At 38.1% G+C, this 17,074-nt stretch overlaps 1 pseudogene; it reads left to right on the top strand.

Moving 5' to 3' along the window:
- Nucleotides 1-9,132: 9,132 nt before the first annotated feature.
- Nucleotides 9,133-9,227, top strand: LOC123391783 (annotated as a pseudogene).
- Nucleotides 9,228-17,074: the final 7,847 nt, after the last annotated feature.

The following is a 17,074-nucleotide window of genomic DNA, read 5'->3' on the forward strand; positions in this document are numbered from 1 at the left end:
ATAATAATTATCAAGTCCTACTGGTCACACATCTGTAATCTATCTGACTGACCTCTTTCTATCCAGGGCTCCCCAAACCTTAGACTAAGCTTGACTAGAATCTTTTACTCACCCTGCCCAAAAAAAACAAGAGAAGGAGCAGAATTAATGATGGGAAGAGTTATTAAATTTGGAATGTAGTGAAATTAGATGTGCCCAAGAATTTCCAAAGAGGCCGTCAGAAACAGGGGACTAAAAATAAAGAAAGAGAATAGGGGTGGAAGCAGACATTAGGGAGTCATCTAAGTGAACATGATGGCTGGAATAATGAATAAGAAAGGAAGCAAGTCAGGCTGACGCCTGGAATAATCCAAGAGTAACAGAGAGAAAGAAAAGGAACAAGATAGATATGGAAGAAATGCTTTTTCCTGAGTTGTTTTTTTTTTTTTTTTAACTCTTCTGAAGGTTCACAAAGACCAAGAGAATGGAAAATTCTCAGAATTATCATGATTGAATGTGACAGAAGGGCACAAGAAAATGAAGACCAAGGTCATTGATTTGATGTTTAAGAGTTGACAGACCTTTGGTTTCTGGGTTCACTACTCCACTAACATGCTCCTCTCCAGTCCAGAGGGCTTAAAGGGTGAATGAGCCATGAGGGAAAACAAAGAAAAAGGGTAGAGTCTTCCCTTCCTTCACTGTCAGATTTATTCCCATCTTCTCTTTCAAGATAAGAGGGTAATGAAATCAAATGAACTTTCTGCAGAATGAAAGAGGTTTAATTATAACCATTAACACTTGAACTATTTTTCACAATATGCCAAATAAAGAAATTGGCCATTACATTTCCTTCAGCTCCACTTATACTTTAATTTTTTGTATATTTTAAAGGCACTTTTTATTAATGAATATGAACATAACCATCTGGACAATAATGAAAGCTGAAGATCCTCTAATTCTTTTTTTTTATATAGAGATCCTATAATTCTTAATGTCAGAGTTGGGAAGCCAATTGGTGGTCATCTAGCCTGGTCATCTACAGAAACCATATTTTCTCCTAGGGTGTTTCCAGAAGTAGTAGTAGTAAAAAAGTCTCTATATAGTAAAATTTAGACATTTTTAATCTCTCCAATTTATTGTTCTGTTTTTAATGGTAGAAAATCAAAAACACAGGGAGGCTATTAAAGAGGGTCTCAGTAATTAATTCCTCTCCCATATGATGATGATGATTTTCAAATATTTGAAGGGTTGTCATATTTCTAAGTCTTCTTAATGAATTCATTTAATAAACATTTATTGAGTGCACTGTGCAAAAAGATGATAAAAACTTCCACACTCCAAAAATACTTAAGTTGCAAAAAGAACCTAGTTTTTGGTATCCTCTCACCTCCTTAACTTGTTCTACGCATCATCTAATGGTTCTATTCTTTTTTTTTTTTTTTTTTTCAAAAGTATGCCTATATGTTGGCCTACATCAAGAGAGTAGAAGAAACATTAATTTTTGCATTCTTCATACTGAATCCTGTATTCAATGTCACATGGTTTGTAAGTGGTTTTAAAGTCAGATGTTTATAGTGTTTACCAAAAACATCCCCCTGGTTCTACTGGAAGGTATTACCATGTCAAATAGAGAACCTGATCATGTGGATAGTATCTACAACTCTTCAGAAACAACAGCTAGGCCAGTTGTCTTGAGAAGAAACCCAATCTGGAGGGTTAAAGAAGTGCTATACACAACTAATGAATCATTGAATACTACATCAAAAACTAATGAGGTACCATATGTTGGCTAATAGAATTTAAATTTTAAAATTTTTAAAAAGAAGATGTTGGTTGAAAAATAAATAAATGAAAGAAGTAGAACATTCTCATGCTGTCCGCCTCTCTAACAAATCCTTCCTCCTTTCACTAGGGAAGAAAAGATGGAAGATGTTCCATGGATTATCAGGTCAACAATCCCTGAATCTAACTTCCCGATTGCAGGGTAAAGAATCAACATATTCCAAACATAAAGCCCTTTGTTTGTTTGTTTGTTTGTTTGTTTGTTTTTTGAAGTCTGAAATAGAATTTAAACTTTCCAAACTTTCCAAATTTATCTGATTTTTGGTACAGTTCACAAACTAGTAAAGGCATAAGCAAAATATTGCAAGAGTATTGTTGGCTTAGAATAAGGCTTTTTTTTTTTTTTAAGAATAAGACTTTAAAAAGAAGGGAGTTCCTTACCCATCCTATGGAATATTTTATAGGTGTGGAAATAACTGAAAATATAAAGTTTCCAGAGAAATAAATATTTTAAAGCAGGATTCTCTGAACTATTTTTTTCTCTGTATGTTTAGTACCATATTTGTGGTACTATTAAATTTAAAAAGATCACCATAGCTATGTAGTTACAAATTCCTAAAGAAAGCCAAGCTTACAGGAGGGAAGGTATATGTTGTTCTTTGGGCTTCTTATTTTCTCAACAGGTAAAACTTTGTATAAAGTAGTCAGAATACAGAGAAGTACTTAGGTAGAATTTCATTTAAAAGCTTGCTATTTTTGATATGTTCATAGTTTTCAGATTGTCAAGTATAATTGAGATAAATATAAAATTTGGAAGGCAAAAGAAAATTTTTGAATCTTAACATTTTGGAAAATATTACACACAACTTTAAATAAGTTTCCATTGTTGGGTGTATCCAGCAATGCAAGGTTTAATTAAACTGGGGGATATAAATCAAAAGGAAGGGCTGACAGTTTTATTTAATGTGAACTATGAATTGAAAGGAAACACCATCAACTGCTCTAATTTTTATTTCTTTTAGAAATAATATACAGCAGGACTGGAAGAAAATAAAATTCCTTTTACAACTCAAAAAAAAAAACTTGCTGTTTTTTTCATATGCTAAGTTTATTTTTTCTTAATTTAATTTTTTTCAGTGTTCCAAGATTCACTGTTTATGCACCACACCCAGTGTTCCACACAATATGTGCCCTGCTTAATACCCAACACCAGGATCACCCACACCCCACCCCCTTCTCTCCAAAAAGTTAAAAATAGAGCTACCCTATGACCCTGCAATTGCACTACTGGGTATTTACCCCAAAGATACAGATGCAGTGAAAAGAAGAGCCATCTGCACCCCAGTGTTCATAACAGCAATGGCTACAATCACTAAACTGTGGAAAGAGCCAAGATGCCCTTCAAAAGATAAATGGATAAAGAAGATATGGTCTGTATGTAAAATGGAATATTATACAGCCATCAGAAAGGATGAATACCCAACTTTTGCATCAACATGAATGAGACTGGAGGAGATTATGCTGAGTGAAATAAGTCAAGCAGATAAAGTCTATTATCATATGGTTTCACTTATGGAGCATAAGGAATAACATGGAGGACATTAGAAGAAGGAAAGGAAAAGTGGATTTGGGTAAATCAGAGGGAGAGATGAAGCATGAGAGACTGTGGGCTCTGAGAAATTAAAGCTTGCTATTTTGTGGTGCCTGAGTGGCTGTCGTTAAGCATCTGCCTTTGGCTCAGATCATGATCCCAGGGTCCTGGGAGCGAGCCCTGCATCTCGCTTCCTGCTCAGAGGGAAGCCTGCTTCTCCCTCTCCCACCCCCACTGCTTATATTCCCTCTCTTGCGGTCTCTGTCTCTGTCAAATAGATAAAATCTTTAAAAGAAAAAAAAGCTTGCTATTTTAAGTAATTTCATGTTCCCATAAGATGATAATTTCTTCTGGATATAATAAATATGTAGGTAGCCCTACCAGGAAATAATGCTACAAAATTCATCTAGTATTCATGCTGTTACAAATAATGACATAAATATAATATAGCCATATATTTGCAAGCTTTTCTGAAGCAAGGTCTGTACCATCTAATCTTTATGAATCCGCTCACAGCACCAAATGTGTCCACAATTAGAGGAAAGGGCTATGCTTCTTGTGCTTCTTCTTCTTCTGCCTGCTTACTCTCAGATTTACTTCCAACCTTCCTTAGTTCTGCCTGTATCTCAATGTCGACATTTTTCAGGCTTTCTTAACAAGTGGCTCCTGAATAGGTTTAGCAAATGGGAAGCTTTGCTGGAATATGTGGGGGTGGGAGAAGAGAAGGAGCCAAAGTATTTTGCCCTCTCTTTCTCTGACTTGGTGGTATCTCTGGCAGTAGCTGTTTGTCCATAACACCAACTCCCATGGGATAATCATTCTTATGTATTTCAGATCTTGTAAGATTGCCACTTGGAGTTTCCAGCTCCTATTGGATAGCCCAGTTTCAGAGCTTTCGTAGCACTCTGTCCCCTCTACACCCTATCCACCAAAAGAGTGGTAGCAGCTTCCTGCTTTTTCTAACTTCAGGATTGCCTCAGTATTTTATTTGGCTTCTCAGTTCTTCTATGACCTCTGTAACCAATCACTTGCACTGAATTTCTTCTGTTTGTGACACCCAAAGTAGTTTCTGCTTTTCTGAATGGCTTCTTACAGATAGAGCTCTTTTTACCAGGAATGGTCACAGGAAACTGGTATTCAACATGGAACTGGGATTGAATTGTCATTTATTTGACTAGAACGCAGTGAAGACCTCCTTACCCTAGTAATTCGACATGCAGTGGCATCATAATTACTTAAAATGTAACCTGTGACTTCTTGAAAACTAGTATAGTACAGGGTAAAAATGATGCTTTGTTCAATTAATTAATGCACTTGACCATCTTAATAATTTTGATTAATAAGAATTGTGATTAACAGGGAAGAGTGTACATGAAAATAGGCCTAAGACCTTGAACTTTTAACACAAAATCTTAAGCTATGTAGCCATATTCCATAGCCCTATAGCCATAGGACAGACATGTCTGAGAAGCAAGCCCAAGTCTTAATAACACAGGCTGCAAAGTTGCACATTAGTTAAATTTATTATCAAGTATTTTATGTTAAGGACCCTAGATGGAAAGGAGTATTTTGCTGAGACTTTGGATGGTGACATTTGGGCAGACAGAGTGGAGGCTGCAAACTCCAAACTCCCCAACTCCCTGGACCTTACTAGCTATCAGAAGCAGTTGGTCAATTTAACACCTCACCTGAGGCAACCAATCTTCACTTACATGAATACATTTACATGATTTCACTTGTGGTTGTTGCCTGAGAATAGAATACTGATTCTCTGCAGATGCCATTCTAACCACCCCTCATTGTCTCTAGTCTCACAAAAAGAGTTCTATCCAACACAGACCAGATGGAAAAGTGCAGGTCCTGCTCCAATAAAAGACAGCAAACACACCAAAGGATTTGCAGAATTCTGTCAATTTGTATTTAAAGAAATCTGGAAAACATGTATGAGAATATGTTTTAGTCTATTTGGGCTGATACAACAGCCCAAATTTGGGCTGCCCTCTGTGAATCAGAGGACACTATCAACAGAGTGAAAACACAATCCCCAGAATGGGAGAAAAATACTTGCAAATCACATATCTCGTAAGGAATTCCTACCCAGAATATATAAAGAACTCCCAAAACTCAAAATCAAGCAACTCAATATTAAATGCACAAAAGACTCAAATAGACATTTCTGCAAAGAAGATATACAAATGACCAATAAACTCATGAGAAGATACTCAATATCACTAATAAGCACAAATCAAAACTACAGTGAGACATTGCCACCTCACACCCATTAGTATGGCTACTGTCAAACAAAATGAAAAAAAATAATAATAACAAGTGTTGGTGAAGATGTGAAAATATTTGAACCCTTGTGCCTGCTGACAAGAATGTAAAATGGTATTGCCACTATGGAAAATAGTATGGTGGTTCCTCAAAAAATAAAAACAGAATTATTATATGATTCAGCAATTCCACTTCTGTGTACAGACTTAAAAGAATTGAAAGCAGAATCTCAGAAATATTTGTATAGACATGTCCATAGCAGCATTATTCACAGCAGCTAAAACACAGGAACCACTTAAGTGTCCATCAACAGAAAAATAAATAAGCGAACTGTAGCATATATACAATGGAATATTATTCATCCTTAAAAAGAAATTCTGACACATGCTACAACAGGGATGAATCTTGATGACATTATTCTAACATGAAATAAAAACAGTCACAAAAAGGCAAATACTGTATTCCACTCATATGAGGTATTTAAAGTAGTCAAAGAGGGGAGGAAGCAAGATGGCGGAGGAGTAGGAGAATGAAATAGCATTAGGTCCCAAGAGTTCAGCTAGATAGTTATCAAACCAGTCTGAACAGCTACAAACTCAACAAGAGATAGAAGAAGAACAGCAGTTGTAGAAACAGAAAATTGACCACTCTCAGGAAGGTAGGACATGTGGAGAAGTGAACCCAAAGCAAAAGGAAGATAGACCTCAGGGGGATGGGCCAGGTCCTAGCAAGCAGTGGGGCAAAATCAAAACTTTCAGAAGTCTGCTCAACTGAGGGAAATCACTCTGGAGGCTAAGCAGTGATAGAGCCCTCGAGGGGACAGTGTGGTCTCAGGGTCACACAAAGACCAGGGATATCTCAGTGTGGCAGAGCTCCCATGTATCGAAGCAGGGAAACTGGTTAGAGACAGAGCCAAAGTGGGGGCCCTCAGCTCAGGGCTACCTTAAACTGTGATCCAAGACACAGTTGGGCCACTGCTCTTTGAGCAGAGACCCCATAAGTGGCAGATCTGGAAAGACTCCCCTCTGTCCTCCTCCAGGAGGAGTGGCACCAGAGCGCACTGTAGGACTCTGCTGAGTTTGGAGACGCCAAATTGGGCCGTATGCCAGAGATAGAAATGTTCAGTCACGGGCCGGGTGAGCATGAAGCACAGCTAGAGACCAGGGAGACAGGAGGGATTGACTGCTTTTCTCTGATGGTGAACTGAGGAGTAGGGCCCTGAGTGCTCAGCTCTTCTGGTTGAGAGATTGGGAGGCTGCCAAATTCATTCCCATGCTCAGAGCTCTACAGAAAGCATTCAGGGAACAAAAGCTACTGAGAGCAAACCTGAGCAGATTACTTAGCCTGACCCCTGGCAAGGGTGGTACAATTCCACCTCGGACAAAAACATTTGAGAATCATCAACAGGCACCTACCTCCCCCAGAAGATCAGAAGATCAGCAAAGACCAGGTTCACCAATAAATGAGAACTGCAGAACTCCTGAGCTAGGGGAAAGCAACATATATAATTCATGGCTTTTCCCCCATGATCCTTTGTCTTGCAAAGTCAAATATTTTAATTTCATGTTTTCTTATTTTGTTTTTTTCCTCCTTCCTCTTTTAACATTTTTTAAATATTTTATCTTACTAATACCTTTCCTTAAAAAATCTTTTAAAATTTTCATTGTTATATTCATATTTTATCTCTTCATTGTATGTAACCTTATTTATTATATACATATAGGTGTTTTTTTCTTTAAAATTTTGGGATATAATTTCTTCTAATAGACCAAAATATATCCTAAATCTAGCTCCAGCCTGATCACATTCTCCTCTATTTTCTTTTCTTTTTCCAACCAGCTTATTTTATCAATTCCTTTTTTAGAATCTTTTAAAATTTTCATCTTTACACTCATATTCCAAATCTTCATCATGTTTACCCTTATTTTTGTATAAATATAAGTTTTTCTTTCTTTAAAATTTTGGGACATACTCTATTCTAAGAGATCAGAATACATCCAAAATCAAGTTGTGGCTCTGTTCTATCTGCCAATCTAATATACAGATATAGATATAGATAGGTATATATCTATATAGATATATATAGATATATACGTTTTTTTTTCTTCCCCCTTTCTTCTACCCCCAGTTTTGGGTCTCTTCGGATTTGGTTAGTGTACATTTTTCTGGGGTCTTTGCCACCCTTTTAGTATTTTACTCTCTCATTCATATACTCTTATCTGGATAAAATGACAAGGCAGAAAAACTCACCACACACACACAAATAAAAGAACAAGGGGCAGTACCAATGGCTAGGGACCTAATCCGTACAGACATTGGTAATATATCAGAACTAGAGTTCAGAATAATGATTATCATGATCCTAGCTGAGCTCAAAAAAGGCATGGAAGATAATAGAGAATCCCTTTCTGGAGAAATAAAATCCCTTTCTGGAGAAATAAAAGAACTAAAATCTAGACAAGTTGAAATTTTAAAAACTATTAAAGAGATGCAATAAAAAATGGAGGCTCTTACTGCTAGGATAAATGAGGTAGAAGAGACAATTGGTGATATAGAAGGCCAAATGATGGGTCTACGGCCATACCACCCTGATCGTGCCCGATTTCGTCTGATCTCGGAAGCTAAGCAGGGTCGGGCCTGGTTAGTACTTGGATGGGAGAAGGCCAAATGATGGAAAATAAAGAAGCTAAGCAAAAGAGAGATAAACAACTACTGGACCACAAGGGGGAGAATTCATGAGATAAATGGTGTCATAAGACAAAACAATATTAGAATAACTGGGATCCCAAAAGAAGAAAGAAAGAGAGGGGCAGAGGTATATTGGAACAAATTATAGCAGATAATTTCCCTAATATGACAAAGGAAACAAGCATCAAAATCCAGGAGGCACAGAGAACACCCCTCAAAATCAATAAAAATAGGTCCACACCCCAACATCTAATAGTAAAAGTTACAAGTCTTAGTGACAAAGAGAAAATCCTGAAAGCACTTTGGGATGAGAGGTCTGTAACATACAATGGTAGAAATATTAGACTGGCAGCTGACTTATCCACAGAGACCTGGCAGGCCAGAAAGGACTGGCATGATATATTCAGAGCACTAAATGAGAAAAATATGCAGCCAAGAATACTATATCCAGCTAGGCAGTCACTGAAAATGTAAGGAGAGATAAAAAGTGTCCAGGACAAACAAAAACTAAAAGAATTTGCAAACACCAAAGAGCCCTACAGTAAATATTGAAAGGGGTCCTCTAAGCAAAGAAGAAGTCTAAAAGTAATAGCCCAGAAAGGAACAGAGACAATATACAGTAACAGTCACTTTACAGGCAATACAATGGCACTAAATTCGTATCTTTCAGTATTCACCCTAAATGTAAATGGGCTACATTACCCAATCAAAAGACATAGGGTATCAGAATGGATTAAAAAACAAGACCCATCAATATGCTGTCTATAAGAAACTCATTTTAGACCCAAAGACACCTCCAGATTTAAAATGAGGGATGCAAGACTATACTTTCAGGGATCATTTCTATAGTTTGTTAAAATGAGGGATGGAAAACAATTTACCATACTGATAGACCTCAAAAGAGGGCTGGGGTGACAATCTTTATATCAGATAAATTAAATTTCAAGCCGAAGACTATAAAAAGAGATAAGGAAGGACACTATATAATACTTAAAGGGTCCGTCCAACAACAAGATCTAACAATTTTAAATATCTATGTCTCTAACATGGGAGCCAATTATATAAACCAATTTATAACAAAATCAAAGAAACACATCAACAATAATACAATAATAATAGGGGACTTTAACACTCCCCTCACTGAAATGGACAGATCATCTAAGCAAAAGATTAACAAGAAATAATGGTTTTAAATGACATGCTGGGCCAGATGGACATCACAGATGTATTCAGAACATTCCATCCCAAAGACACAGAATACACATTCTTCTCCAGTGCACATGGGATTCTCTGGAATGAGTCATATCCTGGGTCACAAATAAGGTCTCAACCAGTATCAAAAGACTGTGATCATTCCCTGCATATTTTTAGACCACAATGTTCTGAAGCTAGAACTCAATCACAAGAGGAAAGTTGGAAAGAACTCAAATACATGGAGGCTAAATAGCATCCTACTAAAGAATGAATGGGTCAACCGGGAATTTAAGAAGAATTGAAAAAATTCATAGAAACAAATGAAAACACAACTTTTCAGAATCTTTGAGTCACAACAAAGGTGGTCCTGAGAGAAAAGTATATAGCAATACAAGCCTTTTTCAAGAAACAAGAAAGGTCTCAAGTACACAAACTAAGCCTACAAATAAAGGAGCTGGAATAAGAACAGCAAAGAAAGCCTAAACTCAGCAGGAGAGGAGAAATCATAAAGAGCAAAGCAGAAACCAATGAAATAGACACCAAAAGAACAATCAAACATATCAATGAAACTAGGAGCTGGTTCTTTGAAAGAATTAATAAGATGGATAAAGTCCTGGCCAGACTTCTCAAAAAGAAAAGAAAAGGAACAAAATTAACAAAATCATGAATGAAAGAGAAGAGATCACAACCAACACCAAAGAATTACAAACAATTATAAAAATATATTATGAACAACTATATGCCAGCATATTTGACACTCTGGAAGAAATGGATGCATTCCTAGAGACATATAAATTACCAAAATGGAACGAGGATGAAATAGAAAACCTAACAGACCCATAACCAGTAAGGAGATTGAAGTAGTCATCAAAAATCTCCCAGCAAACAGGAGCCCAGGGCCAGATGGCTTCCTGGGGGAATTCTACCAAACATTTAAAGAAAAATTAATTCCTATCCTCCTGAAACTGTTCCAAAAAGTAGAAATGGAAGGAAAACTTCCAAACTCATTTTATGAGGCAAGCATTACCTTGATCCCAAAACTAAAGACCCCAGCAAAAAAAACAGAATTGCAGACCAATATCCTTGATGAAGACAGATGCAAAAATTCTCAACAAAATACTAGCCAATAGGATTCAACAGTACATTAAAAGAATTATTCACCACGACCAAGTGGGATTTATTCCTGGACTGCAAGTTTAGCTCAACATACACAAATCAATCAATGTGATACAATACATTAATAAAAGAAAGAACAAGAACCATATGATACTCTCAATAGATGCTGAGAAAGCATTTGACAAAGTATAGCATCCTTTCTTGATCAAAACTCTTAAAAAAATAATAAAATAAAATTTAAAAAAAAAAACTCTTCATAGTGTAGGATTAGAGGGCATATACCTCAGTATCATCAAAGCTTTCCATGAAAAACCCACAGCGAACATCATTCTCAATAGGGAAAAAATGAGAGCTTTTCTCCTAAGGTCAGGAACATGGCAGGGATGTCCATTATCACCACTGCTATTCAAAATAGTACTAGAAGTCCTAGCCTCAGCAATCAGACAACAAAAAGAAATAAAAGGCATCTGAATTGGCAAAGAAGAAGTCAAACTCTCTCTCTTTGCAGATTAAATGGTACTTCATGTGGAAAACCCAAAAGACTCCACTCCCAAACTGCTAGAACTCATACAGGAATTCAGTACAGTGTCAGGACATAATACCAATGCTCAGAAATCAGATGCATCTCTATATACTAACACCAAGACAGGAGAAAGAAATTTAGGTGTCAACAGCATTTAAAATTGCACCCCAAACCTAAGATACCTAGGAATTAACCTAACCAAAGAGGCAAAGAATCTATACTCAGAAAACTAGGCCATTATATCCAAAAAAATGGGCAGAAGATATGAACAGAGACTTCTCCAATGAAGACATACAAATGGCTATCAGACACATGAAAAAATGTTCATCATCACTAGCCATCAGGGAGATCCAAATTAAAACCACATTGAGATATCACCTTACACCAGTTAGAATGGCCAAAATTAGCAAGACAGGAAACAACATGTGTTGGAGGGGATGTGGAGAAAGGGGAACCCTCTTCCACTGTTGGTGGGAATGCAAGTTGGTGCAGCCTCTTTGGAGAACAGTGTGGAGATTCCTCAAGAAACTAAAAAGAGAACTTCCCTATGACCTTGCAATTGCACTCCTGGGTATTTACCCCAAAGATACAGATGGAGTGAAAAGAAGGGCCATCTGTACCCCAATGTTTATAGCAGCAATGGCCACAGTCGCCAAATTATGGAAAGAACCAAAATGCCCTCCAATGGATGAATGGATAAGGAAGATGTGGTCCATATACATTATGGAGTATGATGCCTCCATCAAAAAGGATGAATACCCAACTTTTGTAGCAACATGGACGGGACTGGAAGACATTATGCTGAGTGAAATAAGTCAAGCAGAGAGAGTCAATTATCATATGGTTTCACTTATTTGTGGAGCATAAAAAATAGCATGGAGGACATGGGGAGTTAGAGAGGAGAAACGAGTTGGGTTAAATTGGAAGGGGAGGTGAATCACGAGAGACTATGGACTCTGAAAAACATTCTGAGGGGTTTGAAGTGGCGGGAGGGTGGGAGGTTGGGGTACCAAGTGGTGGGTATTGTAGAGGGCACGGATTGCATGGTGCACTGGGTGTGGTGAAAAAATAATGAATACTGTTATGCTAAAAATAAATAAATTTAATTTAAAAAAAACTATAGAATACTCAAGAAAGAAATTGAGGAAGACACAAAGAAATGGAAAAACGTCCCCTGCTCATGGAGTGGAAGAACAAATATTGTGAAAATGTCTATGCTAACTAAAGCAATCTACACATTTAATGCAATCCCTAACAAAATACCATCAATTTTTTTCAAAGAAATGGAACAAATAATTGCAAAATTTATATGGAACCAGAAAAGACCCCCAATAGCCAGAGGAATGTTGAAAAAGAAAGCCAAAGTTGGTGGCATCACAACTCCAGACTTTAAACTCTGTTACAAAGCTGTCATCATCAAGACCATATGGTACTGGCACAAAAGCAAATACATAGATCAATGGAACAGAATAGAGAGCCCAGAAATGGACCCTCAACGTGATGGTCAACTAATCTCTGACAATGGAGGAAAAGAATGTCCAATGGTAAAAAGACAGTCTCTTCAACAAATGGCGGTGGGAAAACTGGACAGCCACATGCAGAAGAAGGAAACTGGATCATTTCCTTACACCACACACAAAAGTAGACTCAAAATGGATGAAATACCTCAATGTGAGACAGGAATCCATCAAAACCCTTGAGGAGAACACAGGCAGAAACTTCCTCAACCTCAGCTACAGCAACTTCTTCCTAGAAACATCGCCAAAGGCGAGGAAAGCATGAGCAAAAATAAACTATTGGGACTTCATCAAGATCAAAAGCTTTTGCACAGCAAAGGAAACAGTCAACAAAACTGAAAGACAACTGACAGAATGGGAGAAGATAATTGCAAATGACATACCAGATAAAGGGCTAGTATCCAAAATCTATAAAGAGCTTAACAAACTCAACACCAAAGAACCAATCAAGAAATGGGCAGAAGGCATGAACGGACATTTCTGCAAAGAAGACATCCAGATGACCAACAGACGCATAAAAAAGTGCTCCATATCACTTGGCATCAGGGAAATACAAATCAATCTTTAGATAAGTTATCTAGCTGATCTCCGGCTAGCTGAAGTAGTCTCAGCCTGCTACTTCTCCGCCATCTTGACTCCTCCCTCCAGGGAAATACAAATCAAAACCACAATGAGATACCACCTCACACCAGTCATAATGGCTAAAATTAACAAGTCAGGAAATGACAGGTGTTAGAGAGGATGCAAAGAAAGGGGAACCCTTCTATACTGTTGGTGGGAATGCAAGCTAGTGCAGGCACTCTGAAGAACAGCATGGAGGTTCCTCAAAAAGTTGAACATAGAGCTACCCTTTGACCCAGCTATCACACTACTGGGTATTTACCCTAAAGATACAAATGTAGTCATCTGAAGGGGCATTGATGCACCCAAAGGTTTATAGCAGCAATGTCCACAATAGCCAAACTATGGAAAGAACCTAGATGTCCATCAACAGATGAATGGATAAAGAAGATGTGGTGTATATATACAATGTAATACTATGCAGCCATCAAAAGAAATGAAATCTTACCATTTGCAACAATGTGGATGGAACTAGAGGGTATTTTGCTAAGCAAAGCAAATCAATCAGAGAAAAACAATTTTCATATGATCTCCCTGATATGAGGAATTTGAGAGGCAGAGCACAGGTTGGGGGGGGGGGTAGGGGAGTCTAAAATGAAACAAGATGGGATCAGGAGGGAGACAAACCATAAGAGACTCTTAATCTCACAAAACAAACTGAAGGTTGTTGGAGGGGTGGGGGGCAGAATAGGGTGGTTGGGCTATGGACATTGGGGAGGTTATGTGCTATGGTTATGTTTGAAATGTGTCTGATGATTCACGGACCTGTAACCCTGAGGCAAATAATACATTATAGGTTAATAAAGATAATTTTTTTAAAAATACAATTTTAAAAAATAAAGTAGTAAAATAGATAGGAACAGAAAATAGTATGGAAGTGGCCAGAGGCTTGGGGAGGAGTTTTGGGGGGAAGGAGGGTGAATAATAAATTATTGTTCAATGGGTATAGAGTTTTAGTTTGCAAAGTGAAAAAGTTCTAGAGATCTGTTGCATAACAGTATGAATATATACAACAGTATAGAACACTTAAAAAATGGTTAAGACAGAAAATGTTAAGTTTTTACCACAATAAAAAGAAAGGTAATGCAAATAAAGTACAAGAAAAAAAAAAGATTAAAACATGAAAACAGATGCTGAGTGGAAAAAAACAAAAGTGCATGCTAATGATTTGCTTGCTTGTTTCCACACTTATTTCTCATTCTTTATTCTGAATATACCATGTGAATACTTTTCAGTCTTCTTTGCCAATCACTTCTGGTTAAGTTCAGCCAAGAAGAGACATGGTAGAGAGCTGTAAGGAAGAAGAGAAAGCCAGCATCTTTCTCTCTTTCTTTTGCTGCTACAGGTAGCATTTCCAGCAGACACTTGGGTCTTCTCCGTGACCCCAGCCCTTAAAAGATAGCTCCTCCCTTTGTGACACCACCTCCCACAGGCAGTGTCTGCCACAGTTCTAACTCCTGATCTGTAACCCCATCTTCTCCTGATTTCCAGTGGCTTAAACATTACAGTGGCTATTAGATGTCGTTAATCCCCATTTTGCCTTACAATGCACTATTTTTTTTTAATTTATTTTCAGCATAACAGTATTCATTGTTTTTGCATCACACCCAGTGCTCTATGCAATCTGTACTCTCTCCAATACCCACCACTGGTTCCCCCAACCTCCCACCCCCTGCCCCTTCAAAACCCTCAGATTGTTTTTCAGAGTCCACAGTCTCTCATGGTTCACCTCCCCTTCCAATTTCCCCCAACCCCCTTCTCTCCATCTCCCCTTGTCCTCCATGCTATTTGTTATGATTATCACAAATAAGTGATAATCATATGAAAAATGGGCAGAAGATATGAACAGACACTTCTCCAATGAAGACATACAAATGGCTATCAGACACATAAAAAAATGTTCATCGTCACTAGCCATCAGGGAGATACAATGCACTATTTGACAACATTTTTTCCTCGCCCATTTAACTCATGCCCTATATTCTACTCATCTTGATTGAAAGAGTGTATCTTCTGTTTTTTCAACTGAATCCTAACTAATGCAATCTCTTATTATAGGTACTTCCAAACCAAATCCATATGAAGAGACCATAAGTCCCCATAAATCACACCATTTGACCTACACACTTTTTTCCTTAAGATTCCTTAAGAAAAGAAAAACAAAGGGTGCTCATGAGCTGGAGAGGAATAGAGGAAACGAATCTTAAGTAGGTTCTCGACTGAGCACAGAGGCAGAGCCCATATGCAGGGCTGAATCCCATGACCCTGAGATCGTGACCTGAGCAAAAAGCCAAAACAAGCACTCAGTTGACAAGCCAGATACGCCAGATCTACAGACCTTTAAATAAGGTCTACATATTTGTTTCTATGTTTTGCACATCCTTAAGTGTTTGATATATATTTATGAAATATACACATACATACTAGGAACTTATCATATATGTCAAGTACTACAGTCTTCTTTAGTAAGATTCTTATAATCCAAGAGCACTGGTGTAATTACCCACCCTGTGGATATACCAGGAAAAGAGATTGCGAGATGGAGACTGGCACTCAGGAAGTTTTGTGGAGAGGCCCAAGATCAAACCTGGGGGCAGAAGAAATGCAGTCACAACAAAGACCTTGACCATTGCAATGAGGGCTCTGGAGCTGGCCACATCCATTCAGAATTGTCACAGGTCTATGTGAGAAGGCTCAACTCATTAGCCCCACATTCACCAGTCACTGATATCTAGCCACAGATAGATATCCCCTCCCAGAACAGGGCATGACGTCTGGCAAGGCAGCTGTCCTACCTCAGTCTGGGGTACTTTTCAGGAATATTCTCAGTGGACATCCCACTCCTAGATGAAAGTCCTTAAGAGTTACCAGTAATCAGAGCACCACCTTGAGCCAGTCACTTGTCTTGTATAATACATTTTTAAAGCATCTCCATCCTCTGCCCCCCAGAATTACAAAGGAAAGTTAAGTAAGATGAACTAGTTCTGTGTTGCAGCTGTTCTGGGGCTACAGTTGATACCCATCATCTCCCTCCTCCACTACCCACCAACACTAAACTTCCTGTCACTCTCAACCAGCATCTCTGCTCTCGATGGCTGATCTAGTGGGGTAACCTAGAATTTGGTTTGCCTTTTTCATGATTTTTTGCACTTGTCAGTTACACAACAAAATGGAGCAAGGAAATGTCCAGAGTCAGCAAGTACACCCCTGGGTGCCATATATCCCTCCCTGTGCCCATTGTGTAGCAGCAGCTGGACCTCCAATGCCATAGGTATGCATAGCCCAATAGGAAGGGCCACTTGCACTCTAGCCTACGCTTGCTGCCAAGGTCCTTCCCGTTTCCTACACCAACTCGTGACCAAGAGCACACAGTTATTGAGTTACGAAGTTCTTTGGGCCTCAGTTTCCTCACCTGAAAAAATTAAGAGAATTACAGTACATATTTTACTGGGCTGTTGTGAAGATTGAATGGTTTCATGTATATAAAGCAAATAAATAGTACCTGGTACAAAATAAATCATGGAAGAGTAAATTCTAGCTTTTATATTAATTTACATATTTGCCGTGATCCACAATAAAGAAATGCAAGTGCCTAGAATATGCTTAGAAAACACAGGACTACTCTTAAGTTTTTTTTTTATTTTTTTTAAGATTTTATTTATTTATTTGACAGAGAGAGATCACAAGTAGGCAGAGAGGCAGGCAGATAGAGAGGAAGGGAAGTAGGCTCCCTGCCAAGCAGAGAGCCCGATGTGGGGCTCGATCCCAGGACCCCGGGATCGTGAACCG

This window comes from Mustela putorius, unplaced genomic scaffold, assembly GCF_011764305.1.
Source record: "Mustela putorius furo isolate JIRA1106 unplaced genomic scaffold, ASM1176430v1.1 tig00000040_pilon_pilon_pilon, whole genome shotgun sequence".
Classification (NCBI taxonomy): domain Eukaryota; kingdom Metazoa; phylum Chordata; class Mammalia; order Carnivora; family Mustelidae; genus Mustela; species Mustela putorius.